Genomic DNA, 27,147 nt, shown 5'->3' with positions numbered 1-27,147 from the left:
CGGTGGGAAGGGGCCTCTTCCCTGAGACGGAGGTGCCATCACACGCGTTTAGTGTTGTGCAGTTGCCAGCAGGGAGTTTAACCTGTGCAAACTGAAGATATGTTTCGCATCTTCCCCTCGTCCCCAGTTGCCGCTCCCCTTCAGCCCCATCCAGAGCACCCCGGGGTGGGGGAAGAAGAAGTGAAGTGAGTGCAGGCTAGGGTGTGGACGATGTCCGAGCGTCAGGCGAAATCCACACCGCTTTCCAAAGAGGCTGTGCGCATCCCCGCAAAACGGGAGTAAGGCGTGGGTGGCTGCAACAGTGCGGCCGCCTGACTGAACTCCCCCGGGTGTGCTTCCATACACAAAGGAGTAGGGCTTCAGCCCTGCCTCGGCTGTCAGAGTGATGGCTTTCCAATGGAGTGCAGGTCCCAGCGGTAGCCCTCCGAAGCTCAGAGCGCGCCTCGAGTATTTGCCGAGGAACTCTCAGCCCGGTGCCACCTGAGACGGCAGCTCACTGTGAAACACACTGGAAGAGGCCGCTGCTGGAAGCAGAACATCGGGAAGGAAGGAAAGGCCATGACCCGAACTGGTGGAGTCAACATTCCTGCACCTCAGCGCTCGAACCCGACCTCTCGAGCCGGGACCACCGGCGTGGGCCACGGGAACCTCCCCGACTGTACAGGGTCGCAAGGTACCTCAGGTAGTGGGGGTTCTGAGGGGCCGTGACGGCGACCAGGAACCAAACACGTGGACGTGCTGGGGCAACCCAGCCAAGCCTCCAAGTCCTTCTCCTTCGTCCAGAAGACCCCTGCTCTTCAACCCGACAGCTTCCAATGGGAGTGAAGCTCCTATCACACTGCCAAAGAACGTGGGTTGAACCGTGCAATTTACCGGGTCACCTGGTAGTGCGAACGTTCCCAACCGGGTCAGGGTGTAAAAATCAACCAGGCTCTGATACTTGATAGGTGGGGGTGGGGGGAGGGGGGTTGCATCAGAGCCCGGCCGAATGGACTCGGCTGTAGTGTGAACGGCCAACCCGCTCTACAGGGTACCATTAGTGGAGGTTGTCCCCCAGATCCGCGATATCCGCATGGTCCAGTGTGAACGCTCACTGGGTACTGCAACATGGGTCGTTTTCTCACCTATTTCGAGAGTTGGCAGTGTAGCGGGAGGTTACTCCTGTGCCGGGCGCTCCCCCCGGCTCCACCTGCCGCTGTGTCCCCTGGCACCTCACCTGCTGAAAGGCAGCTTCTGACACGTTACTGCATTAGTGGTGCCCAAGCCACGGTCCTGCAGCAGGGACCCATTACACGTCTCCCCATTCCCCCCCCCCCCATCCCCCATAAATGAAACCAATTGAAGAAATGAGCCTCACCCCTCACTCCAAATGATCTATCCCATTGGTCAGCGGCCGCTCTGCCCATCAATGTCTGAGGCTGGGGTGTGAACGGTCCTTTCCTGACAGTCTCGGATGGAGTTGGGGGGGGGGGGGGGGGGTTGGGAGTCCTCTGCTGAGTTGGAGGGTGGCGAACTCACCAGAAGCACGGAGGTTGGTATGATTGGAGCGGTGGATACTCAGGATATCTGCCGGGGGTGGGGGGTGGTGATTGGTGAAAGTTGCAGGTTGAATAGCGGTGCAGCATTTTACTTCTTTTGACCATATAAAGGGCTAGTGAAGGGAAAGCCGTAACGCCATCAACCTGAGAATCAGCTGGAACCCCTCTGGCCAACATATGTCACACAGTATGAGCAAGCTCCGTGGAATGTTGTGGAAAATGTAACCGGTAGCCCAGATCCACTTTGCTCCTTATTTGGGCAGCAGCGGGATTGGAAGTGGACGCCAGGGGGAACTGTCCCAGGCACGATGGTTGGAGCACCCACCTGGGACACGAACCTCAGGCTGTTGCATTTAAACTCGACTCAATAGGAATCTGCTTCTGTGAAGTTTTTTTTTGCCGTCACCTCAAGGTTAAACGACCCCAGTCTGCGGATGTTTTTTTTAAATTGTACTGTTTTAACTTCTGGGATACTATCTAGAGGACGTGGGTCAGATCCGCATAGCTGAGAGTCTTTCCTCCTCCTCCCCCCCCCCCCCCCCCCATTAATAAACCTTTGCTGCTCGAGCTGGTCTCGGTGTCAGCGATTGTGAATGTTCATCCTGTCTGGCTTTGAAAGCGCCGGTCTGGTTTGTACTCCAGCGCATCTGTGGTGGAATATCCCACAGCTCCCGTGGCCCCGGCACCTGCCATTTGTTTCACGTTTCCTTGGCCGATGCAAATCCCACATGCCACACCTCACTCCTCCTTGCACTAAACCGCAGCTGTCGCTTTCATTCCAACTCGCCACCCTTCTGCAGCACAATACTTCCCTTCTTACCATCACCTAAACGGGGAATTGTTCTACCATCTGCAAGCTCATCTTCACCCTGCTATATCGATATCAAAATTAAGACCATCTCTGACATGAAGCAAGGGGCTGAGTAACAGTTTCTTGTCACAACCACACCTGTTAACTATTAGCCTCTGAGCCAAATTCAGATCCATTCACCCTTTGATCCCATCGTTTGGACCGGCCTATCTATTACGCGCGACTTTTCAAAACAATTGCTAAAATCCACATAAACTGCATCAAGTATACCACCCTCGACCACCTTCCTTCTCATCTCCTCAAACATTTCAGTCAACATGTCAAACTGACCCCAGTTTGCTTTCTCGGGCAGACGTTAACTGATCCACAGTTAATTTTGGAAGACTGGCAGGGAAGATCTCCTAGAATCCTGGCCAAGATTTCCCTTCAGTCACTATTAAAGAGAATGATCTATCCCATTGTTAGAAGTGGATTGTTAATCTGTGCAATTAGTTACTGTAACCCTTCCATTACAACAATGATTGAACCCCTTCATTCAACTCACCGTGAAATATCTCTAATATCCCGATTTGTTAAGGAATTACTGTTCATTATTTTACCAAGAGAATAACCCAGTTTCTCCTAGTTTTAACCATTCACCTTTTGTCTTCTTTCTATCCTTATATTCACCTCATTGGAACGTGTACATTAAAACAGATTCTAAACCTTCAGTGCTAGTTACCGTCTCTCAATGAAGTGTAAAGCCAATCATCTCCTTGTTGTTTGCTGGCATTACTCCAAGTAGGCAATATTAGCATTGCTGTGCGTGGGATCTTGCTGTGCAACGACGGCCAGCTATTTTTTTGCCTTTGTAACTGGAGTTGCAGAATGAGGGGCACCATGCATCTTGTCTGCACACAAAGGTTTGCATGTAGCAGGGAATGGGCAATGCCCAGCTCTGGGGTGTGTTCACAGTGGCAGCAGTTCACTCTGCATCTCCATACCTGTCCATCAATTGCTATGCTGCTAATATTGTGGCTGCTATAGATGGATTGAGTCTGGTCAGCCACTGGGCACCCACCTCACTCACACCTCTAACTAGAATCCAGCAGGTTTTAATCCCCTAAAGCAGAGCCTATGGAAAATCATAACCTTCCTCAAATGTCCCATTCATTAGCACAGTGGAAGCTTGGTCTTTCATCCGAGGTGAACTATAGACATAAAAGGAATGCTCCATGAAACCATCCAAGTCTCAGTTACTAATCATTTACCTCGCTCTACTTGAATAGAAAACTCAATTATTTGCATTACGGATCAATCATTCTCTAGTGTCCCGTCCTGGATGGGAAGCTGTGTGAGAGACAAGGGGTGAGAACTCCTCTTACCACAGCTCACTGCTCAACATAGCTTTATTCACTCCCCTACACTGGCAGGACCAGGTGCTACACTGCTGGACATTACCTTATATATTTACATTTTGCCTCAGGCCTGCTAACATTGTGATTTATGGCAGTTGGTAATGGAGCTATGTTTAATAAAGGCTGAAGTTTGAGAGTTAATGAACCAAACTGAACTTTTGTTCAGACTGAACTGCCTGATTAATGCTGTTTAACTGAAGGAACCATATTTTATTCATTTACAGCTGGTGGGTATTGCTGGCAAGGCCAACATTTATTGCCACCTCTAATCGCCCTTGACAAGGTGGGAGAGAGTCACTTGCTCTGTGTGTGGTGAAGGACTACCACAGCACTCCCTTGGAGGCAGTTCCAGGATTTAAACCCAGCAAATGCTGATGTGCTTGAGAAGGCACCTAGTGCTGTGGGGGAGGATGGAGAAATTCACGAGACCAAATACGGAAAGTCATAACCTTTCTTAAGCCTCACTGATATTCTTCAAAGTAATATCTGAGCAATATCAGGAATGGCCTTGTTTTCACAGGGGAAATGGTTTGGAAGTGTTTTTAATCAAACTTCTTTCAAAGTGAAACCTTAAACCTGAAAGCCTGGATTCAGAGATCAAAGATTACAAATAGTTCCTCACAGAACACCATTTAATCACCAAGACTGAGTGAATTAAAATGATGCAGAGCTTAATGCAGAGGAAAAGGATTCATTGTTAAATGTGCATGTCCATGAAATTGCAAGCACGCGGAACAGCCCAAAAAGTCTAATTCCAAAAACAAGTCCGACGTCAGCATCAGATCCCACCACTGTGACCAATCGATCTACCGCAACCATGTGCCTGGCTACAAAGCTTACAAAGATATGAACCTAATGTGATTAACTGGGATAGTATAGATGGATGGAGTGGTCAGCCAGGATGTGGTGGGCTGAAGGGCTTCTTTCTGTGTTGTAGGTCTCTGATTGTTTTGGATCGCAGATTACACACTTGCTTATAATCGGTCCAGAGCAATAGTGTGGGCCAATCATGTAAATCCATGGAGAGTGGAGCTCTAGGTGCCCTCTGACAGCTGGCCAGCCCCAGCCCCAGTCCTTAATCTAGCATTTATGCCGCTGAATTTGTGATTCCACTCTTCTGCCTGTGAGGGTTCAGGAATCTCCAGTGACCTACTCATAGAGCTAATCTGCTATTGGGCACAAGGTTTGATATCAGAATTTCTCAGGCTGAAGCGTGGCACACTAATCAATGCCCCCAAACCCCCACTGGCAGAGTCGAATCTCACACTGAGGCCACAATCAGGGTGTAGTTGGCGCAGTCAGTCTACTGCTATCTATTGGCCAATTGGATGTGTCAGCTGCCTTGTATAAACACACTGCCAGATGTGTAGAACTCTGCAGCTGCAAGGCAAACAAAGAGCCTTGGTAACTGCAGGAAGGAGGAGCACTGGTTACACTGATAGATTGGTAATCCAGAGAGCCAGATGTAGCTGACGTGGGAGAAAGTATCTGCCCACCACATTCCCAGGTCACTGAGCAATCGACAGGATTGGTGGCTGAGCCAAAGGCCCTGATATCCCAGTCAGGGTTGGCGTGTACCCCTCCGAATCAATCTGGTGAAGACAGGAATGCTGAACACCTCCGCACTCAATACCCAGCTAAAAGGGATGCACAAAAATGGGGAGAGGAGTGTCTCAGTGACACCAGTGACCACAATACCCTCCAAGACCGGGAACGGAAGACTGAATCCTACAGAGCATGTCACTACCTGAGAATGTCCTGACTTCAGAAGAAGTCACTACACTCTGTTTACCCTCTGTAAGGTCCTAAAGACCAAAACATGTTATTGAGAAACATATTCTGTAGTGATCCAGAGTGACCTCAAAACTGACACAGGAGGCCGGCAACGAGACCCACGTATGACAAGCTCTCCACATTAGCACCCTCTCCACAATGTGGTGCTTCCTCAGCATCAGCCCCCTCCCCACGCTGCAGTGCTCCCTCGGAGTCAGGCCACTCCCTGTGACGCAGCACTGAAGGTGCCAAAGTCGCTGAGTGAGACTTGAATGAACAACCTTCTGACTAAGACAATTGCGCAGTGGATCACAGATGGCTGAGAAAATGCTTTTATTGTGTGTTCTCATACAATATCAAGGCGGAGACATGTGGGGAAGAGAAGTCAATCAGCAACTTCAAGGTTGTTGTTCATCTGATGATCTGCAGTAAGGTTACAAGTCCTGCCCTGGATACTGGCAACCTCATGTGTCATTCAGCACCAGTCCAACACCTATGTATGATATGTGCAAGGCTGGGAATGCAAGGCTCTCTACTAGAACCATTGGTCTAGTCTGTTCTCAAGGCCTCAACTGTTATAAGATATGAATACTAGAATGCAGGTGTCAAGTCATCATCTGTTCAGCAAGGCATCATCTGTGTAGCTTTTAGCATTGTAAAACCAAAAAGAATTACTCTTTATTTAAATTCAAACAAATATTAATTGTTTGTATGTGGTGGTCACATCCTGTGTGAAGAGCACTGCTATATTAAATAAGCAAAACCAACAGTCTAAACAATTTGTCCTGCCAGGTATCTGTAACCTCTTAAAGTGCAACATCTGGGTAGTCCTCCTGGGACCCGGGTGCCATGACTGGGGCAAAGGTGCTAGAAGCACCTTTTAAATTGCAGGGGGAATCTACGCATTAAATTGCCAACCTGGTAATTTAAGGGGATCCCGCCCCCGCAATGACACGTACTCACCAGAGGTACCGCCAGATGTTCAATGCTGGCTGCACACTGACGCACGCAAGCACCGACGGCACCGGAATAGATGGGTCGGCCATTTTCATTTTCAAATCGACTGTTGATGTGACCTAGATAAGTTTAACTGGGTTCCCTGGCCACCTCTGAGGTAGGTCAGGGACTCAGTTGGATTCCGATAGGTTTGACCGGGTCAGACCCTTTCTAATTGCAGCGTAACTGGGGCGCTAACCAGGCAAATTGCCCGGTTAACCCCATTTTACACGGCAGATGGAATGGTAATCCTCATAAATGAATCCCCAGTATCCAGTGCCCTTACTGACATGCCTTACCACATATCCTCACTAGCTCAACCACTGTCCTACAAGGTCATACCAGCTCACATCTTCCCAACACCTTGTTCAATTTCTCCCTTCCATTCCTCTTCAAACCCACAATCGTCCAAGATCTCCGCTCAATGTTTGATATCAGAATTTCTCAGGCTGAAGTGTGGCACACTAATCAGTGGCCCAAACCCCCACTGGCAGAGTCAAGCCTCCCACAGAGGTTACAATCAGGGTGTAGTTGGCACAGTCAGTCTATTGCTATCTATTGGCCAATTGGATGCGTCAGCTGCCTTGTTTGAAACATACTGCCAGATGTGTGATCTAAGATTATGTGCTTTGTACCAGTGGCAGACCTTTTGCTACCTAGGCCTTGGAAATACCCTTCCCTTCTCCTTTCTTAGGATAAACCTGAACTCTCACTACTTAGATCATTGGTTTTGTAGCCTCAACTCACGACTCGATCACAACCCAGGACCACGTGTCATTCAGTGATCAGGAATAAACTGAAGGTTAGTGATCAGTAGTATGTTTCATTGTGTCTGATTTGTGATAGCTGTAGGTGCTGAAGCTAGATGCTGTGTAGCTGATGAGGTGGTCTGGAAGGGATGTGAGATGGCTGGGGTGAATGAGGTTGAATGTGGGGGTGGAGGTTTGTTTCAAGTCTCTGGTAAGGAAGGGAGTTTCACTTGGAGGGGTGATAGTTTTAGATGGTGAAGTTAGGGTCGGTTGGTGGGAATGTCAGTGCCACAAGATTTGCCGATGACGGGGGGGTGGGGGGTGGTGGATTTGGCGAGGGGTGGTAATTTGTACGAATTTTTATAGTGTGAAGGGCCAAGGGATGGCAGATGAAATTTAACTTGGAAAATGTGAAACAATGTCATTTGGGAAGTTGAACCAAGCTAGAACATCGTTGCCCTGGGGAGTTTTGCTGAAAAGCAAGATCTTGGGTTACAAGTGCTAAGTTCACTGAAAGTGGCAATACAGGTGGACAGAATGGTGATGAAGGCATATGATATGCTCCCCTTCAGGGCATGGAGTATAGGAGTTGGAACATCATAATACAGTTATTAAAAATACTGAATCTCGGCACATGTGGTTGTCACTCCATAAACAGATGAGCTAATGCAGAAGCAGAAGAGATTCGTTAGAATGTTGCATGGACTGGAGAATATGAGTGGTAAGGAACAATGGGATAGGCTTGGACTTCCTGGAGTGGAGTGAACTTCTGGAAGTTGATAAAATTATGTTCATAGGTACGATACTCAGTCTAAGACTAGAAGATTATGGATTTAGGGTGAAAGGGGAAATATTTAAAGCAGATCTAAGGAGCAAATTTTTCACCTTAAAGATAAATGGAACAAGCTGCTTGAGGAAGTGTTAGAGGTTGGTACAATTACAATGTTTAAAAGTCATTTGAACAGATACACGTATGGGAGAGGTTTTGGCCAAATGCAGATAAATGGGATTAGTGTAGACACATGTCTTGGTTGACAGAGATGAGTTGAGTTCAAAGGCCTGTTTTCCAACTGCAAAATGATGAACCCATAGGTTTTGTACATTTGCTTAAAGTTACAATTCCACCTTCACTGGCTGTAAAGCCTTGGAGGATTAAAGAACAACAGCTAAAAATTAGATGCATTTTCCAAGAAAAACATTAGAAGACAGAAGGTCACAAGCCTGAAGAGCACACCAGTAAGATCTGATTGATCATGCATGCATGAGTACATCAGATAACTCATCGAGTCACAGACAGGCCATGTCCCTGGGCCTCACCATAGGGGAAAACATTCAAGATGTGGGCTATCCTTGTCACAAGTCCATATCACAAAGTCTCACCTCAAGACCATCCACCAAAATAAATGAGTGGAAAATCAGCCACCATTCCCAGCGGGCAAGTCTCGGGAACATTTGCTGGAATATATTCCAATTGTTTCTATTTACTCAGCACAGATCTGACAGAGGAATAGCTTAACCATGTGAAGACTCTGCTGCCTGTGCTCTCTTCACCTGGTCCCCAGTCGGTGGTGTGTGCGGAGCAGTCAGAGGAAGGATTCTAGTGATGATTCAGGCCAACACTGACCACCGGCCCAGGGCTACAACAACCCAAAATCTCAACAGATCTATGACACATTCAACTCAGGCTGAGTGCTTATTTGGATAAAGCAGCATCCAGAACAGTGGACTCAATATTGAGGAAAACAGCCAGAGGTACCCTGAACTGATGGCTCTTCCCTTTCTCTTTGCCAACGATCACCCAGCTACCTGCCTCCTGGCTCTTCGGTGCGATTGCCTCTCAGTAACTCCTATCATCTTCTCTGTCTCCTGAATGATCCAAAGTTCATCCAGCTCCAGTTCCCTAACACCATCCGTAGGGAGCTGCAGTTGGATGAACTTATTTGAAGTGTCATCAGCGACACTGGTTACTTCCATGATTTCGCACATTCTACAAGCAGAGCTTGACTGATTGGTTGGGGGGGGGGGGGAGGGTTAGAGATGGGGAGAGGTGTTGGAGACTGGGAGTGGAGAGACGATGATACTGACAGGGAGAGATGCTTGGGGACTGGAGAAGGTTACAGAGACTGGAAAGGGTGCTGTTTACTTGGGGGGGAGGGGTAGAGGGGAAAAGAGGAAGTTACAGAGATAGGGACATGTGTTGGCCTGACTGCCGTTGCCACTGCTTGCTCTAGGTAATTGGAAAAAGGCTTACCTAGCCTTTACCTGCTTTTACTGTGCCTTTTATTTAAACCTTTCTTCTTCCCCTGTGCCCTGCTGGTCTGCCTCAGTCCTCTAGATTAGGATGACACAATTAATTTACTATATAGGTGTCACTGAGTAATAAGGATTTGGCAGAGCACAAATAATCTAGAAATGTGCCACAGACTCGGAAGCCATAACAAAATAAATCAAGAGACACACTAGACTAGATGTGCGAGGAAATCAGAAGGTTGAGCAGCACCAATGGGAGAAATAAGAAGTTACTGTTTTTGGGTTGGATCCTTCAGTACAATGAGGACAGGGTGGGAAAAGTTGGACAGGGGCCAGTAGGGATTGGTAAACCGAGAGGGGTGAAGGTTGACGGACATATAGGAATTAAAGCCAGTTGACTGGCAAGTGCCAGTCAAAGGGAGATGGAGGGGAAAAAACCAGGGGGCCAGGTGAAACAAAACAGTGGGAGGGGGGGAGATGGGAGGAGAAGAGTGGGGTGTGTGTGGGTGTTGATTAGCAGAGACTGAGATAACCAGTGCTGGAATCTGATCACTAAAGAGGGTGATAATCGTGAGATAACAGAAGGTTATCAGCCATGATCGTATTGAATGGCGGAGCAGGCTCGATGGGCCATTTTTGGCCTACTCCTGTTCCTACTTCCTATGTTCCTATGTTTTCAGGGAAATTGGGCCAAAGGGATCTGAGTGAGTGAAAGGGGGAGGGTATTCCTGTTCATGAAATGTGGGTGGATGTAACCAGAAGGGGGAATGTGAATGAATAGGAACTCATGGAAAAAGGGAAGAACAGAAGTAATCAGAAGAGAGAGAGAGAACTCTTTTCCCAAAATTGGAAAATTCACTGTTCGAACTATTGGGCAACAGACTGCCCAAGTGGGACATGAGGTGGTGTTCATCTAATTTATGGTGGACCTCACTCTGACAATGGAGAAAACAAAAGGTGGAGAGGTCAGTGTGGGAATGGCATGCACCCAGGATCTTAGGATGGCCATTGCCACAGAGCTGTGAAAAAGCCTCCAAGTCTGTGCTTTGTCTCACCGATGTAGAGGAGGTCATATTGAGATGAGTATGGAGAAGGTGCAGGTGAATCTTTGCCTCACATGGAAGGGCTGTTTATGTCTCTGGAAGGTGGCAAGGGAGGGAATATGAGAGCAGGTGTTCCTCCTTCTTCAGTTGCAAGGGAAAGTACCGAAGTTCACAGAGAGGTGGGTGGGGGAGGGATAAATGTCCCCATGAAAGGCAAAAGGGGCGGGGAATGTTGTAATGCTGATGTCGGAAGCTCCAAAACCACGTTTGGGCTTCATCGGTAGAGAGAGGGTAAAGAGGGGGGATGTTATGCTAAACCTGCAATGACGTCACGTGCTTAGTCTTGATGAAGGATTTGGGCCCGAACCATTGACCATTCTTTGACTCCCACTGATTCTACTCAACCCAACGAGTTGCTCCAGCAGATTGTATTTAGGTTCAGATTCCACCAACTGCAGTGTTGACTGGATATTGTTCTGGTCTCCTTGTTCTCAAGGACAGAGACATGTAACTCTCTGCATTGAGATTGTTAAATTTACTACGATGGTTGCTTGGGTGGGAAAAGAGAACATGATTACTCATTGGGCACAGAATGGACTTGGGCTGGTTGTGTTCAGCGCAGGTTTGTGTCATATCCAGGCAGAGTGGATGTGTCAACTTGGATTAAAAAAAACCTTTGACCACTCATCAATGCCAGAGAGAGAATGCCAGGACATTGGTAGAACAGGAAGTTGGGACTTGGAGGTTGATGCACAATCAATTACACAAAGGCTGACGTTTCCGAAACTGAAGGTTTTTATTTGCAAGGGATGGACAGCATCCCTGAGTTGGTCACACACACTGACCCGGACTTGAACTGAGGGCAGGCTTGTGGCATGATAGCCTTTATAGGGAAGAAAGGGGAGGAGTCACGAGCCGGCAAGTGAGAGCAGGGTAAACCAGGAATGGTCATTTTATTTAAATATGTACAATAGTGGTTTTACCACGAGGTTTTATAATGACGATAAGCTGCTGCGCCGCAGCCGGGGCCCTGCGCCGCGGCCGGGGCCCTGCGCCGCGGCCGGGGCCCTGCGCCGCGGCCGGGGCCCTGCGCCGCGGCCGGGGCCCTGCGCCGCGGCCGGGGCCCTGCGCCGCGGCCGGGGCCCTGCGCCGCGGCCGGGGCCCTGCGCCGCGGCCGGGGCCCTGCGCCGCGGCCGGGGCCCTGCGCCGCGGCCGGGGCCCTGCGCCGCGGCCGGGGCCCTGCGCCGCGGCCGGGGCCCTGCGCCGCGGCCGGGGCCCTGCGCCGCGGCCGGGGCCCTGCGCCGCGGCCGGGGCCCTGCGCCGCGGCCGGGGCCCTGCGCCGCGGCCGGGGCCCTGCGCCGCGGCCGGGGCCCTGCGCCGCGGCCGGGGCCCTGCGCCGCGGCCGGGGCCCTGCGCCGCGGCCGGGGCCCTGCGCCGCGGCCGGGGCCCTGCGCCGCGGCCGGGGCCCTGCGCCGCGGCCGGGGCCCTGCGCCGCGGCCGGGGCCCTGCGCCGCGGCCGGGGCCCTGCGCCGCAGCCGGGGCCCTGCGCCGCAGTTGGGGCAGGCGTGGACTTGTGGTTGAACACCATGCCAAGAGATAAGATTCTGTTGTGGGGATCTGATGCTCTGGAAATAAAATCTGATCTCAGAAAGAGTCGCCACAAACTCCCCAGCTGGTTTGTGAATATCTGCCACTCCCAGCTCTCTGGGTCCTTCTAAGGGCATCTCTGCACCAGCTTCAAGAAAATAAGTAAACGCTGGATTACCAGTGGCAGCGTGGCACATCATCAAATACTCTTATCAAACTTCTACATGTGCACTGTGGAAAGTCTACCGGCTGGTTGTATCACAACCCGATCTGGAAACTCAAATGCCCAGGAACACAGAAATCCATCACTGCCTCAGATTTCCAATCCACTCAAGACAGTGGAGGCAACCAGTATCATAAAGGAAACCCATCACCATGCCCACAACCTCTTCTCACTGTTACCTTCGGGCAGAAGATACAGAAGCCTGAAGACCAGCACCTCTCAGTTCAACAACAGGTATCAGACCCTTGAACCTCCTCTTGTTACACCAATCGTACTGCTCTGATAGCATAAAAGGGCTTTTTGCATAATAGTCTCTGTAATCTGTGCAAAAAGATTGTTGGATATATTGAAAACTATTTTTGTTATTACAGTTGTTTTCCCCCACCCCCACCCCCCACAAATACTTGTTCTGCTGCAGCTAACAAGAATTTTGGTGCATGTGCACCATCTACCTGACATTAAGTTCCTTATTTTTAAATCAACACCTGCAGCCCAGGAATGGGTAAAGTAAATGGGTGGACAAAATGTGCCTCACCATCGACCACCATTCCAATCCCTGCAGCATTACCCCACAACTAACGCAAGAGAGTGAAACATGGAATCTGCAGACGCTGTGATTGTAGATTAAAAAAAATGCCGAAATGCTGGAGGAACTCAACAGGTCTCACAGCGTCCATAGGCATAGCTTGAAAAAAAAAAGGCTCAGGCCTGAAATGTCGGTTATACAGTACATCGTTAGCTCCTCTGGACGCTACGAGACCTGCTCAGCATTTCTGTTTTAACTAGCAGCAAGAAACACACAGGAGACTACAGATAAAGAGTGACGTGTTAAAGGGCTTCAGCTTGAAACATTAGCCCCTTACTTTCATCCACCCCCACTGATGCTGCTCCAGCAGATTGTGCTTGGGAAAATTAGCACCACTTACCATTCATAGTATTTGACCCCAGGCAGAGACTAAAACATTCCCCTAGCAGCCCAATGAGCCCCCAAAGCCACCCCTCGCTAGAGAGTCAGTTTCCATCTGCCTTGCTGGGGGTTGCAGAAAGACCTGTCACCATTGCAGACAGAAAACAGATCGGTGCCACTGTTAAAATGGCAGACAATCAAATCTCAGATAAGTAGACAACAAGCAAATGTAAAGCAGTTTAAGGTGCCCTAAAGGGTTACATTTGAAGTTAGGTATTTAGGCAATGCAGGGAATGCAGCAGCCATTCTGATCTGGGTTCTCTGCCCACTTGTTACACATTGCATCTTATACAGTAATGTTTATGGCATCAGTGACTGGAAATTCTCGGGATGCCTGGGTCAGGGCCCTGACCTCCAGTTCGTGCAACTAATTCAAGTTAAGCCACTTGAACCATTTCCCTAGTGCAGAAACAGGTCATTCAGACACTCCAGCTCAAGCTGCTGCCCCTGCCCCCACCCATCTCCATCTCCCAGCCCCACTCTCTTGCTTTCCCTTAAACTGGCTCTTACCCCCCCCCCCCCCCCCCACCACCTCATCCAATACCAGCCCTCACTGTGATGGATATCTCATCACAGGAAAACACAAGAACTAGGAGGATACAGCCCCTTGAGTTAGTTCCACTATTTCCTAAGGTCACAGCTGTTCCGACATTTGGTGCTTTCTGCTCCATCTATTCAATGGCCACCAAAAATCCCCCTCCCCACCTGTTCTCAGCCATGGAAGCACCCAGTGACAACCCCAATCCCCCCACCCCTGAGCATCCAAACATTCAATCTCCTGGTGATAAAATCTCATCCTCACCCAAAGGGGAGACAGAAATGACCCAAAAATTGGAAGGACGATACCTTGTACTCTGTTTTGGCAGTTTTCAGACATCAACTTCTCCAGTTCCATTAACCCTTCCCCTAGCTCTGTTTCCCTATCCTGTCATTTCCTTTCTTCCAGCTTCCCACCACCTCCCATCCTTCCATCAGTGAGCCACCCTCGGCCCCATCACTTCTCAGCTTCTTTCGCTTCTGCCCTCACACCTGTATCCATCTCGGACCTCTTACCTGTTAGACTCTGCTCCACCCCCTGCCCCTTCCTTCCCTCCCTCCATCCCTCCCTCCCTCTTCCCCCCTTCTCTCCACCTTTTCAATTCAGACATAAAACACAAAATGCTGGAGAAACTCAATGTTTCAGGCTTGAGCCCTTCATCAAGGATTGAGAGAATGGGAATGTGTCTCCAAATTGAATTGGTAGAATCCCACTTCCAGACACATTTTTCTTTCTCCTCCCCTCTTGGCCTTCCATAGGGTCCACTCCCTCTGTGATTTCCTCGTGCACTCATCCTTTCCCACCAATTGCACCCCCTCCCTCCCCCCGGTGGTTGAAGAAGGTGCAATACTTGCGCCCAAATCTCCTCCCTCACCACGGTCCGGGGCCCTAAACAGGCCTTTCAAGCGAAGGCACACTTCACTTGCCATCTGCAAGACTTATTTACTCTATCCAGTGCTCCCTTTGTGGCCTTCTCCACATTGGAGAGATTGGTCACAGATTGGGAGATCATTTTGCTGAGAGTCAACCATTTCAATTCTGAGTCGCACTCCCCAGGCTCACATGAACGTCTATGACTTTTTGCACTGTCCCACCCTGACCACCCGCAGTTTGGAGAAACAACACCTCATCTTCCATCTAGGCACTCTCCAGCTAAATAGCATTATCATTGATTTCTCTGCTTTCTGCTAAACTTGTTTGTCTTCCTTCCCCTCCCCTTTCCTTTCTTTCCAGTTCTCCCCTCCCTTACCCACCCAGCCACCCCCCTTCCGTCTCATTGCTGGGGTCTCCTCCCCTCATCCACCTATCATCTCCTGCTTTTGCCAACCCCCCTCCCCCTCCACCCCGTCCTCGTACCCCACCATACCCTTTTGTTTGGACGCTTGCTGACATTCCCCCACACCTTGATGAAGGGCTCAAGCCAGAAATGTTGGTTCTGTATTTTTACCTATGCTGCATAAAGGACCCTGTTTGACCTGCTGAGCTTCTCCAGCATTTTGTGTTTTGTCTTGAACCATGATGTCTACAGATTTTTGTGATTTATTTTCTCTTTAATTCAAGTGCCTGTCTGGTTTTGCTTCTACCTGACAAAGGGCCCAGGCGTGAGACAGTGGTTACCCTTTACTTCCTATGGATGCTGTATGTCTTTCTGTGTTTCTCCAGCACGTTTCTGTATTGCTCCCCACCCTGAGTATCTGATGATTTATCCTGAAACTCCCCAGTTCCAATCTCTCCAGCCCACTGATGTAGTAGGTCTTTTCAAACTGCCTTGTAAAATGGGGTTAACCGGGCAATTTGCCGAGTTACATAGCAGTTAGAAAAGGTCCAACTAGGTCAACCTCACTGGTACCCAACCGGATCCCTGACCTACTTCAGAGGTAGGGAACCCATTTAAACTTACCTAAGTTACGTCCACAGGCAATTTAAAACTTAAAATGGCCGACCTACTTATGCTTGCGTGCGTCACCGGACAGCCAGCATCTGAATATCCGGCAGTACTTTCAAAGAGTGCGTGATGCACCATTGCGGGGGTGGGATCCCCCTCAAAATGCCGGGTTGGCAATTTAATGGGTCAATTTCTCCTGTAATTTAAAAGGTGCTTCCAACACCTTTGCCCCAGTAATCGCACCCGGGTCCCAGGAGAGCTACCCAGGTGCAGCAATTTAAAAGGAGTTAGTGTCTAATGCCCTCCCTCCCCCTTCCTCTCAGAAGCTCTTGATGAGATTACTAAAACAATGTGTTCTTCAGTACACATCATCCACTCTCAGAGACAGAACCCATTCTGAGAATCAATCAATTAGCGATCAACATTGCACGGACTTCAAGGCCAACTTATCCTTCATGAGGGTTCTTTTTCAAATATTTTTATTAGTTTTATCAAATCAATGTTCCATAGGCACATAATAAAATAAATATTAACAAATCTCGTCTAGCAACACAAATAGTACTGAGACATATGTTACATTAAAAAGAAAGATAAAAAGAAAAACACTATACTAAATATCTAATTTAATCCTCTCTTCAGAGGCTACTGACTAACATAAACAGTCCACTACTAATAATTAAAAAAAGGAAGATAAACTTTGGGTTCAAAAACCAGAACTAATTAATCTTACAAATTTTGAAAATAATTAAGAGCGGAACCCCATAAGGAAACAAAGTTAGGATTAATTTCAGTAGTGAAGCATCTAATTTTTTCCATAGTCAGATATGCCATTACATCGGACAACCATTGATCACGAGTGGGAGGGACAACTCCTTTCCATCTCATTAAAATGGCCCTTCTTGTACAAGGGAGGCAAGCAACCACATGGGATTGTGAAGTGGTCAGAATTAAACCAGGCGGCTCACTTATTCCAAAGAGAGCAACAAAAGGATTTGGAGTCAAAAGAACTAAAGACAAGGTACGGAATAACCCTTCCCAAAAATTGGAAAGGGAAGAACGTTACCAGAACAGTGCAACTTCTTCAGTTATACATTTATCACATTTAGAAAAGAGATTAGAATTCAGCCACTTCAACTTTGGAAGAGTGGGCCTGATGTACTACCTTAAATTGTAATAATGAATGTCTAGCACAAGGGTGTCAAACACAAATTCACAGAGGGCCAAAATTAAAAACTTGGACTAAGTCGAGGGCCGAACTAAATATTTATTGAAAATTTTCAACAACATCTGCATGTTTTCTCTTCTTTCAACATATGTAATGTTAAACTTTTTCTTATTAAAATAAATGTTTAATAATAGTTTTGGATAAACTCTTTCATTGTCATTGGCCCATTTCCTTTGGAGCTCTGAAACCGTGCACATGACGAGTCAATGCGGGATGATTAAAGCACTGATCTTCAAACTTTTTCTTTCCACCCACAGACCACCTTAAGCAATCCTTTACTAATCACAGAGCACCAATGGCACAGGGACGCGAGTGGAAAGAAAAAGGTTGAGAACTGTTGTATTGTGGTAACTCCACATCTGATTAGGTTAATTGTTAGGCAAGTGGTCAGAGAAGGACCCCCCCCCACCCCAAGGAAGGCATAAATCACAGGAACAAAATAAGCTTCCGTCTCACTGCTCCCAATCTTACACACAGTCCTGATGTTGAATGTGGGGTCGCAGCTCCACGTTCACCCGAGTTTAGGTGCTGTCTGTGTGGAGTTTGTACGCTCTCCCCTTGTCTTGGACCAACAGGTCAGTCGCCTGACGAAGGCACCCGAACCCCCCGTTGAAACACCGGCGTCCGGGGCGGTGGAGGAATTGGCTGAGAAGAGCGCGTTGCTCCCACCCCCCTCCCATGGTTGGAGAAGGATTAAACTGCGATCTCACGACGCTGGGCTTGTCTCCAACAAAAGGAGCAGGAGGCAGGGTCCGCCGCGCACGGAGCGAGGGGGAAAGCATCGGCAACGAGACGTTCGGTCCGGCGTCGCCGCTGAAGCGCAGGCCCAGCGAGGATGGTCCCCAACTCCAGCCGCGTCTGTGTGTCCGGGAGCCGGGCGGGCTGAGTGCGGCGCTCCGATCCCCGGGATTCAGGACTCTGAGATCCCTCCACACCTCCGGCGTCTTCATTTTCACCTTCAGTGGGCATGCGCTATACTGACGCGGCGGCCAGCGAGCCAACTCTAATATATATTTAATATGATCTTGCGGGCCAAATATAATTATATCGCGGGCCAAATTTGGCCCGCGGGCCAGAGTTTGACATGTGTGGTCTAGCACAAAGGGAGGAAGAATTAACTTGTTTCAGAATGGAATTCCATGTAGTTTCAGAAAATGTCTGCTGAATATCTTGTTCCCATAGTTTCTTTTAAAATTCTGACCAGGGTATTATCCTTCACGAGTGTTGACTTCAAAACTGCACCAGTGCTCCCAGAGAGGACTCTGCAGTGCTGCTTACACCCTCACTCGGATCTTCCATCCACATCCCAACATTGTCTTCATTTGGACTAGAGGCTGATCCAAATTCACCAATAGTCATTTCTTTCATTGATAAATCCACTCTATAGCGCAGTGGATAGAGTACAGGTCTTGTAAACCAGGGGTGGGGAGTTCATTCCTCGCTGGCCCTTATTCTTGGGCAGCAGGAATAGTGGTTAGTGCAGCACCTTTACAGAGCCAGCAATCAGGATTGGACTGGGGTTCAAATCCTGCACTGTCTGTAAGGGGTTCTCTCTGTGGGTTTTCTCTGGGGGCTCTGGTTTCCTCCCACCATTCACAATGTACTGGGGTGTAGGGCAATTGGATGTAAATTGGGTGCAACGGACATGTGGGCCGAAATGGCTTGTTACCGTGCTGCATGTCTAAATTTTTTTTAAATTAAATTAAATTGGATTGTCTGAACAATGATTGATGCAGAGAATGCCACACTGTTTGGGTGGAGGTGGAGAGGGTGAGGTGATGAGGGATTACTCCACCAATAGATCAGTTGTCCAAGGTCACATCTACCTTTTACATGAATGACAAAGGTTGAATGGACTTTTCTGAGGGAAGAATAGTGACATTCTGTTCATCTTGGGGCCAATCGTTAACCGTGCTCCAGTTATTATTTGCCTCCTTGGTTTTTGTGGGAGCTCGCTTTGTGACAGCTTGCCAAGCTTTGGCCTAGGTGAGATCACTCCTGACGAGCACCAGGTGATGCAGCAGAGATCGGCTGGGTGTGGTTGGGGTCTATTCAGGGGTGCTGTCAGGAAGCTCATTCTCACTCACAAGACTGGGAGAATCTGGAGCTGTCATCCCCCCACCCCAAAAATCTGCAAAAGGTCAGGGGTCAACAGGGACCATCAACACCGAGGTCATGTTGGGGGATTGAGGGAGAAGGATGAGAGGAAGAGAGATGGAATTCAGGTGGGAGCTCAGAGTGGAGGATCAGACCAGTGTGTGCATGCTTAGAAATAAAAATGCCGATTCACATCATGTAGGGGGCTTAGGAGGAGAGAAATTATGTTACGCTAAGAGTTGCTGGGGCATGGAAGAGTTTATCTGGTTGAGTACAAGAGGCAGAGACCTCTGCAAGTTAAATGCGAAGCGTGTAAATGTTGGAACTCACAGTGGGTCCAGGGTCAAAGGGATGGATGGTTTCCGTGCTGAAAATTCCAAACAACCTTTGGTAAAGGCTAATGGAAAATGTCAGGGAAAAATCATTTTTTTAATAAAAATGGTGGCACCTGTAGACTTTTCCAGAGTTTGGATAAGATCAGACATAGTGTAGATGAGCTCTGGAGTGGGTACAGAGGTCAGCCTCAGCTGCACATCTTGAAACAGGAGAGAGAGGAAAGGAAATTGCCGAGCTTGGGGCCAGTTGGAAGGTCAGCAACCAATGATGGAACAATCGAAACAGAGGATTTGTATTTTTCTTTACAGCATGGAAACAGGTTCTTCAACCTTCATCAGCTCCTCTTCTGTACAAATACATCACCATTTATACCCGAGTTCACTCCACGTCTTTCTCCACAGTAAATACAACGAGAAATGCTCATTCAGGACCATTCCCACCTCCACACATAGGTAACCTTGTTGACCTATTCTCTCCTTAGTTACTCTTTTACCTTTAATGTAGAACCTCTTCAGGTTCTCTTTAACCTCATCTTCCAGAACCACCTCATATGTCTTTGACCTCCTGAATTGCCTCTTCAGTGAATTTCTACTTCTCAAAGTGATCCTTTGATCTCACCTGTCCATAACGGTCATTTGTCTCCTTTATTTTCTTGACCTGAACTTCAATTTCTCTGGCCATCTAGGGTTCGCAACTCCTGCCAGTCTTGCCCTTCACTCTAACAAGAATATGCCCTGAACTCTCTCCACCTTTCTTTTCAAAATTTCCCACTTGCTGGATGGCCATTTATCTGCAACCATTCTCTCCTGATTCACCCTGCAAGTTCCTGTCTAATGCCTTGAAAATAAATCTTGCTCCAATTTTGTCCCAAATTGAGGCCCTATCCTATTTTTTTCTATAGCAACTGAAAAACTCATGTTGTGATTACTGGTCCTAAAGTACTCTCCTACTGACCCTTTAGTTACTTGTTTCCCAAAAGGAGGTCCACTGTTGTATCCTCATTAGCCTGGCCACTTGTATATTAGCCACTTTCAGGTGGAATAGCTGGGAGAATGTGGCTCCAGAGCTGGCTGCGTGTGTGTGCAAAGCAACATTCAGGTGGCAGCGCAGAAGGCACTGTTCTGGCACCTGAAAGGTCCGTAGCAGGGATAGGCGCCGCAGAGCAAACGCCGGCTCCTGTCGACTGTTGTCATAGTCCCGCCCATTTTCAGGTACCAAGAGGGGGCGCTCGGAAACGGAGAATACACCAACCCGAGGAGGGTTGGATAAGTACTCCTTGAGTCAGGGTTCTCCGCTTTCAGGTGGCCTCCCAACAGCCACATTCGGGTATTTTAGGCGGCTTTACGTTGGGGTATTCTGGCCGCCACATTGAATAAATTCCAAACCTTCCAAGTCCTTTGCACGCAAGAGTCTCTGTGGAACACAAGGGAAACTGAAATGACCTACTATTTCCATCCTATTATTCCTGTAGCTATGTACTATCAGATGGAGCATTGTGATTAATAGGCTTTAATCTCCTCAAAGTGTCAGTGCAGCTTGCATGCTGCCAGCCCGGTTCCAAGGAAAGTACTGAGGGAGGGGCTGAGGGGTAACAGCCTTTATGGGGATATCTGGGAGGGAGAAGTCACTGGTTCAGGGGACGGGCCAGCCCATACATATATTTATGTACATAGTGGTACCACCACAAGCCATCTGCAATCTCCTTACATATTTGCTCCTCTAATTCATGGGGCCTAAATACAACCCCTCGACTCCAAGATCCACACATATTGCCTCACTCGACAATTCCCCCAAGAATATTTTAAGTACTGTAGTGATGTTCTCCCCAATCAAAGATTGGTAGGTGGGAGATGAGGGAGCTCCTCATGAATGTACACTTTTAAGCCTCAATGTGTCACCACCACATGTTATTTTGGCTAGCATGGCTCATACCATTGGTAACTTAGGATATTCATCCTACAGGCAAAAGGAGTAGAAACAAACTCTTTGCTACCAACATTGGTGAATCTTAGACAATAATAAATCCTTTGCAACATTTTGAATATTTTTATAACAAATCATTGTCAATTCATTGAACATCTCTTCAACTTGCAGCTTTTAATATTCCTGAGAAAACAGACCAACTAATATTCCTGGGAAACTTCAGAGCACTCCCAGACGATTAACAACCCCAGATACCCAATGTGCATGAAGTTGTGGAGCTACGTCCAGTGACTAAGAAATTTAGAACAGCCAATTCACCTCAATTTGGATAGGTTTGGTGAAGTTCCAAGGAGCTAGTTAGGTCGGACTTGTTAACTCAGGGAAAATATTTCTATTCCAGATAAATTTCATTTGCTGTTTGCTTTCACTGAACCAGATTGGTGACATGGTTGTGCAACAGGTAACATGAGTTTCCTCTTGGATTTCCATTTTCCTCCCATGTCCAAAAAGTGTGTGGATTTCTAAGCTAATTGACTTTTTGCTAATTCCACCCTGGTTACAGATCAGTAAAAATCTCAAGGCGAGCATGTGAAAATCTGAAGATCAAATGCAGGGTAGGATTAGTGCAAATGAGAGTATAAAGGTCAGCGGGAACATGGGGGGGGGAAATGGGTGAGAGGGTGGGGCAAGGAGGGGGCACGGCAGGGTAGGTGGGGGGCAGCAGGGTGAGGGGGTGGTGGGATGGGGAAAGAGGGAGTGGCGGGGCAAGAGGGAGGGGGACTGCCGCATTGAAAACAAGCTCTTCGGCCCCTCGCACCCATGTTAACCATGGTGCCTGCTCAGCCTGGTCTCATTTGTCTACATTTGGTGCTCACCTCTCAGAACCTTCCCTATCCACATGCTTGTCCAATTCTATTTAAAATGTTCTGTTTGTGCCCAACTCTTCTACTTTCTCACATGAAAGTTGGGGATTGTAATTACTGAAGCTGGCTAGCATCATGTCCAAAAATCGTACTGCACCAATGCTCCTCAAAGTTTACTCAGCCCCTACTACACCCCCTCTACACTGCACAGCAAAACTATTCCAATTCTGCCTTCAAATTTGCTGGCAACACAGTCACAGGCCAGGTATTGAAATAATGAAGGGAAGAAAGTAATCTAAAGTCTGGTGGGATGGAGCCAAGATAACAAGCTCTCTCTCAGTCAGTAAAGAGATGATGATTGCCTTCAGGAAAGGATGCAGAAAGTACACTCTAGTCCACATCTGTAACACTGAAGTGGAGGCTTGATGTTCCTGGGAGTAAATATTTCCAATGACCTAGTTGAAGCAACAGCCATGAAAGCTCACCAACAGCTTAGCTTTCTTCAAAATCAAAGAAAGTTCAGCATGTCTCACATTTAATTCTACATAAGCATATTTACTGGGTATATCACAGTGTGGTACTGGAGCTGCTCCTCTCAAGTTCAAAAGAAACTACACAATGTTGTGAATGCAGCTCAGAACTTAGCACAAACTTCCCTCCTCTCCATGGAGTCCAATTACATCTCTGATTGCCTAGGAAAGGCAGCCAATGTACTGAAGGGTCCATCAAACCCCACAGACATTCTTCTCCTACTAGGGAAAAGCTTAAGCGGGTGAAACCATGAACCAATACACTTAATGAAAGTTTCTTCCCCAGAGCCATCAGGCTTGTGAATGAATCCCACAAGGTCATGCTGCCCTTGATTTGCATCGATCATCTTTTTCATTGCAAGTCTATAATTGTGCTCTTCTACTTTATGTGGCTGCAGGAATGTTAGTGTTATCCTATTAGACTGTTCGCAGAATAACCCATCACACCGATCTGATATAATGTGTCGAATAAACAATCAAGCTGGTGTGGTAGATAAGGCACATCATGAGCTCACTATCCATGGGACAGGGAGTGCATTAATCTTCCTTAGCATTGGTGATGCCATTGTAACTGAACAAGGGGCACTCTGCTGGGTCTCTGGGCTAAGTATTGGCACCTCCTAGGTGTCTTTCCCCAGCTTTCCATTGCCTGAGCATTGAATAGGTTGATGGTATTGGATCGAATTGGCAGCTTAGCCTTGGGAGACTCTACTGGGGATCGGAATCTATAACAGACTAAGTTCCAAGCACCATCCTATCTTCTTCACCTGAATCCTTTCAGATCCACTCTCATATCCACCTCACTGCCTGTCCAGTGGCACAGCTAGGAAAGGATTCCTCATCCAGTCAGTACAGAAGACATCCCCAGGAATAGAAATGACATGAACTCAGGCGCTCCTTCTGTTCCTGAACATTTGTTGCAACAAATGGGAACAACTGGAAATTTCACTCTCTTATCAGTTTCTTCCAAATTCTGCTACCCTGCACTCCTTCAGTTCCTTCCTCTCTCCTTCTGATCCATCCAGGTCCTCTCACACTTCCTTCATCCCACCTCCAGGTACCAAGTTTACTTCCCCTCCCTCACCTCGCACCATCTGCCCACCATGCACACATTCTTCCACTTGGCTCCCATAACCCCTCCCCTTTACTTTCCTCATCTGCCCACCAGTGATCTACTCATCACCTTTCTTCAGAATCAGAATTTATTGTCATGAACATGTCATGAAATTCAGTGTTTGCAGCAGCAAATGTTCATATTATAAACATCTCACAACAATAACATGAAAAATAAAAATAATCGTGCATGAAAAGTAAGGTAGTGTCTTTGGTTTATTGATCATTCAGGAATCTGAGGGCAGCAGAGAAGAAGCCGTCCCTGTGCCGTTAAGTGTTCCTGTACTTCCTTCCCGATGGTAGCAGAGGGAAGAGGGCATGGGCTGGACAGTGGAGGTCTTTGAGGAGAGAGACTGCTTGTTTTAAAGCTTCTTCTTCATTGGCATCCCAGTTAATTGGCTGTGTTGTGTCCCGGGATAGGAAGCCCTTTGTCTCATTTCCACTGGGCCACCCTTATCTGGGATATTAATTGCTTTTCACTGAACACACATCCCCAGGGATTGTCGTGTTCTACCTTCAACTGGAAACATGTGACTTTCTGCTGTCTCCTTTCCACTGGTTTTACCAGCACACCGGCATCAACAAACTCCAGGGATAGGAGTAGGTGTAGAGGTGGTTAATTCCCAACATCATTTGACACCGGTGTTCAGACAGTGTAAATTCCAAGTTAGTTCCTTGGACAGGGTGCCAGAGGAGAAGGGGCTAATAAGACACCGCTTCATGTAATTGTCCTTGTAGGTGTGAAGTTTGGTGTCCGTGATGTCACAGGCTGAGTTAACAACCCTCTGGAGCTTATTATTGTCCAGAGAGTTGGTGCCTCCATACCAGGCAGTGATACAACCAGCCAGAATGCTCTCCACAGTACATTGTCGAAGTTTTCAAGAGATTTTACTTCAACCCACACAAAGTATTGCCTGTGCTGAGCCTTCTTCGTGATTGCACTGACAGATCCTGGAGATGTCAACCTCCAGGAATTTGAAGTTCTTGACCCTCTCTACTACTGAGCCCTCAGCGAGGACTGGGTCAGGTTCCCTGACTCTCTCCTGAAGACCACAATCATTTCCTTGGTTTTGCAGACGTTGAGCACAAGGTTGGTGGCGAGACACCATTCAATGAGCTGATCTACCTCCCACCTGTACACTTCCTCATTGCCACTTGTGATTCTGCCGACAACTGTGATGTCATCAGCAAACTTGTAAATAGCATTGGAATTGTGTCTGGCCACATAGTCATGGGTGTAGAGTGAGTAGAGCAGTGGACTAAGCACACATCCTTGGGCTGTGCCTGTGTTAATGATCAGTGAGGAGGAGGCATTGTTTCCAATTCGTACTTACTGTGATTTTCCAATGAGTAAGTCAAGGATCCAGTTGATGGTGTTGAAGGCCAAGCTGTAGTCGATGAAGAGCAGCTGTATGTACAAGTTGCTGTTTTTGAGGTGATCCAGAGCTGAGTGGAGTTTCTTACAAGATTCCATCATTTGCCACTCATTGTGGTCTTTTCTCTTACTCTCCCGTGATGTCACCACCATAACTGTACAGCCAGACACTTCTCTAACTCCATCTATAAATTTGCAGCCAACACTACTGTTAGAGACCAGAGCACAAACAAGGACATGTCGGATACAGGAAGGAGATGGAGAATCTAGTGGCATGGTGTCAAGACCACTACGTCTCCCTCAATGTCAGCAAAACGAATTGATTTCAGGAAACAGTGGAGCAGACGCCCTTATCTGTATTGGAGAAGGTGCAGAGATTTTCAGTACAAATATCATCAATCTTCTTCAGTCAAACAGATGCACCAACGCCTCGACTTCCCGAGAAGCTTTAATGAAATTCAGCATGACCCCAGTTTTCCTTGGTAGTTTTTTTTTTAAAGTGGATCCACCACACAGAATATCCTGTACAGATCTATCACAATTTGGGACGCTCTGCCCAAAAACCACAAGTAACTCTAGAGAGTTATGAACACAGCTCAGGCCATCACACACCTACCCCACCCTCTATACCAAGCGATGCTTCAGGAAAGCCCGGACACACAATCTTTTCCCTCCTTCCTTCAGGCATAAGATACACAACACGCGCCCCCAGTTTCAAAGACCTTTCTTTTTTCACCTGCTTTTATCAACCTTTCGAACAAACCTCTCGTTGGTTAAAAAAACGCTGTCCTTGCATTCTTCGAACTGAACTGTTCTCTTCAAGACTATACTTTCCATTTGTGTTTTATGTTGCATGACCTATTGGAGGATGGGTTGACCTGACTGGATTCCACACAAAGCTTTTCACTGTGTCTCGGTACGTGACAATAAACAATGTCATATTTCCCTCCCCAATTGACCCGATCTGCCAATAAACCCCTTCTCGCCTGAATCCGACTATCCCCGGCATCAACTCACCCCGCTTAATCCTGATACAGGGTCTCGACCCAAAACATCGAGTGCCCATTTCCCTCCACGGATGCTGCCCGACCCAGTTCTCCCACCAATTTGTTTGGGCTCCAGATTCCAGCACTTGTACCACTTGTCTCCCGTCTCCATCCCCTCTCGGCGCCCTCACACTCCCAGCCTCTCCCTTCTTCACCTCCCGCCCGGACCTCTGCAGGAGCAATGGAAACTACAAAAGCCTTTACTCACTCCCAGAGTGGCCCTACAACAACATTCCGTGGATCGTGTAACATCGGATCAGGGCCAATCTATCCACTTCCAGCAACGGACGATTAGCAAGCCAGACCAGGCTTCGCACACTGCAGACTGGGGGACAAGGGGCGCTCTCTACATCCAATGGGAGATTTTATTCCAATTTTTTATTCGATCTGGGATATCGATATGTGACCACAGCAAGTCCCCCCTGCGAGGGTGGGAGAGTTCCTGCACAACTTTTCTCACACTCATCCTCACTCCTCGTACAAGGCCACGAGTTTACCAGTGATGTGTCCCATCTCCACCGCATCTTTAAGGTGACGACTCACGGCCTGATATGCACAAGAGTCAAATTGGACAGCGAGAAGGTGAGGAGGAATCGGGCGGAGAGAGGGGGTGGGGGTGGTGAATGCAGGAGCGAATTGTCTGGAGAACGAGGCTGGGGATAGATTTATGAAGAGGATTCGGAGCAGAGACGCAACGCTTGATGAACGGCTCAAGCCCAAAACGTGAATTATTAATCAATTCCCAGGCAGCCAGGGAGAGATTTCCTGGCGCAGAGGAGGTGGCGGTCATGGAACGACACTGGGGAGACGGTCACCCATCCCCTGCTTTTGATGGGGAGAGGGGGTGCTGTCTACAGCGGAAGGAATCTCTTCTCCCTGATC

At 48.0% G+C, this 27,147-nt stretch overlaps 1 protein-coding gene across 1 annotated transcript in view; it reads right to left on the bottom strand.

Moving 5' to 3' along the window:
* The window catches only part of LOC138739044 (collagen alpha-1(IV) chain-like), a 163,400-nt gene that overhangs the window by 135,158 nt on the left and 1,095 nt on the right, over window positions 1–27,147 (bottom strand). The window lies entirely within an intron of this gene.

Source organism: Narcine bancroftii, chromosome 7 (genome assembly GCF_036971445.1).
Source record: "Narcine bancroftii isolate sNarBan1 chromosome 7, sNarBan1.hap1, whole genome shotgun sequence".
Classification (NCBI taxonomy): Eukaryota; Metazoa; Chordata; class Chondrichthyes; order Torpediniformes; family Narcinidae; genus Narcine; species Narcine bancroftii.
The sequence above is the reverse complement of the archived record's forward strand: the minus strand, read 5'-3'. Positions and strand labels throughout refer to the sequence as shown.